The sequence below is a fragment of the Parasteatoda tepidariorum genome, chromosome 8 (assembly GCF_043381705.1).
Source record: "Parasteatoda tepidariorum isolate YZ-2023 chromosome 8, CAS_Ptep_4.0, whole genome shotgun sequence".
In the NCBI taxonomy this organism is placed as follows: Eukaryota; Metazoa; Arthropoda; class Arachnida; order Araneae; family Theridiidae; genus Parasteatoda; species Parasteatoda tepidariorum.
The window spans coordinates 81,860,541-81,863,623 of record NC_092211.1 but is presented as its reverse complement, the minus strand read 5'-3'; positions in this window follow the sequence as shown (position 1 = coordinate 81,863,623).

Below are 3,083 nucleotides of genomic sequence, written 5' to 3'. Positions count from 1 at the left end.
ATTCAATACAAACACTTAAACGTTTTTTAGACGTTTAGGTAGCTCCCAGTAGAAAAATATCAATTCAACAGCGGCCTTTTAAAGCATTCTCACTTCAATTAATTAATTAATTCCTAATTGAGTTTAAATTAAATATTGTCATGTTTTTAGTGCATTTTCCGTAGAATGAGTACCTGATAATGCTCACTCTGGTTATTGTTATCTGGTTGCTCACTACGTGCTCTTGCGCGCCGAAACCTAACAATTAAAAATGAAAACTGTTGCTAGCGCGAGAAAAGAAATATCGGTTTTATTGATACATGCATATATACGTACGTTTTATATAATATATATATATATATATATAATTTCAAGTAATAAGTTACAATTTGGTAAAAACAAATAAAAATTAAATAAATAGATTTAATTGAAAAAAAATATCTAGGTTGCTAAATTAATGCATAGCATCTTTGAATTTACTGACATTGTAAACATCAAGTTATCGTAAATTTGTCTTTCATGAAAAAAAAAGCAGTAAATAAAAAAAGTTACTAGTTACATTGTATGCTTAAACACGCAGCCAAAAATAGCAAGGGATTTATTTATTGAAAACCTTTTTTGCTACACAACCTTTTTTATTACCACACTTTTTTTTGCAATATAGTCAAGCGAAAAAAAATCTCATAAAGGTAAAAAGAAGAATAGAATATTTTTGTTCCTAAAAGCGTGACTTTTATAATCAATGAACAATTCATGTCATAAAAAAATTAGAACAACCGCAAAACAATTCTTTTCATGTGAAATTCAAATTACAATGTCATTATCATTGAAATTTAAAAATTCAAATAGCTATAAAGGAGAAAGTCCTATATTGGTAAAGAATTTAATATTTAAATAGTTGAATAATAATTGTTAACAATTCTATTTCCTCACACATTTGCAATAATTGCCGTAAACGTAGTTAAGGTAACAGAGAACGATATCAGAAATGCATTTGAAAAAGCAAGAGTTGTTTCGAATGGTTGAACAAGCAATAGAACAATGAGAATTTGCATTATTGAATGTCTTACAATACAAGTATAGAATTCAAACACGGCTGTCATGTTTTTCAAATATTGGAAAAACAATCAAGCTTATTGTGGATATTTTCATCTGAATTGGATTGAGTTGTTTTTTTGTTATTTCTAAAGTGCTGTTTGAAAAATACTCATAGTTTGTAAAAGATACATAGAATTTATATTGCTATTATATAGGCCATAATTTTTAAATGAAGCTTTATTTACTTAAATCGTGTGCTGTTCTTTATTTTTTCCCCAAAGCAATTTTACACAAACAATTTTGAAGTCTACCTTGGTATTTTTTATAGCGCGAAATTTATAAAACATAGATTACCACACATTTTTTTGCAATAGAATCAGGCGAAAAAACATGTAAATGAAAGAAGACTAATAGAATATTTTTGTTCTTAAAAGCGTGACTTTTAGAAACAATTTGGTATTTTTTATTTAAGTTTTTATTGCATATTTGTTTACTTATACGAATAAAAAGGTTTTTTTTTCCTCTGAAGTAGTAAAAAGTAACGGGATAGTAAGTACTTGGATTATTATGTAACTTTAAATGTGTTTAGGTCATGTGATTTCTCATGCTTATCAATTAAGTTTAAAACCTTCAACAGTTTGAGAGATCGGCAAAGAATTACAAATGAAAAAAAGTGTTTTTGAAAACACAAAGTCAGAAAAGGATGGCAATAAATTAAAGCATGTGTCGATTACTTAATTTATTATTTACAATAATTGTATAAAAACTCGTAAGTGTTGCTAAAATATTGATGAAGATACGGACATTTTTAAAAAAACTACTTTTTGCCATACTTCCTTTTTTGCCATAAAATTAAAAATATGCAATAAAATTTATTAAAATTTTTGGGGCAATTTGTAATTAATAACGAAATTGTCATTTTAAAATTTGAAAAAAAAAATCGTTAAAAATTGCACAAGATATGAACATTTAAAGTAGTTCTTTCATACTGCGCATGCGCGGAAAATTTTAAAATCATTTTTTTTTTTGTATAATTTTTTAGTGAATCGTATTTAGTAACAAATGAAAAAAAGTCCGATTTGAATATCTGGAATATTTTTAAAAAATTTCTAGCAATTTTCTAAATAGTACTTTTTTTTGAAGGAAGAATCTGAATGATAAAGGGTTTTCCACAAATATTATTTTGTACTTTTAAACAAGATTTAATAAATATAACTCCAGCATTGTGGTGGGAATCATACCTCTTCGAAGTATGTTTTCTTTTACATTCTTTACTTACTTCATTAGAACATTGTAAGGTATTATCATTTGTTATAGAAATTTTAAGTTGTTGTTACTCCACTTACCTGTCCATTGGGTATCCTTCTAAGATCCATTAGTTAGATAGTAAAAAAATAGGTATATTTTTCTATTGGGTTGGGAATATGTATTGTCCAATAGGAATAGTGCAAACAGCTAGTTTTTCAGTTACAGCTACCGCTACATTATTATTAAATAAGTTAGTAATAATTCTCTCTCTCTCCCTAAAAAAATTTAAAAAGTCGGAAAGCAAAATAAGAACAAAATATGATCCCGTCATCAGCTCACACGATTATATCAGAAAAAAAGAGTGCTTTCTAATATTGTATAAATATTTACAAAGCAAAATATATCAATACAATTGTGTGAGAAGCACCAAAAAGATTGAAACAAAAAAAGAATAAATTAAGCTAAGAATGCAAAAAAAAANAAAAAAAAAAAAAAAAAAAAAAAAAAAAAAAAAAAAAAAAAAAAAAAAAAAAAAAAAACGTGCGAAATAGATAACAAAATTCAAGAAAATGCAGAACAAAACCCAGAATGTAATACATAAAACGAGCAGCGAATTCACGAATCCCATCATCCTCTATTTATATTTTTATTCATTGTTCAAAAAAATGTATATTGAGAATGTTGCGTCGCACTATATAATACAGTACAGAACCTGTTATCCGGAAATCAGAAAACCGGAGAACCAAAAAATCGGAACGAAATTCGATAAATTTCCCGCCCTTTTTGAAATTTTTTTTTTTTTTTTCTTCATAAGATTT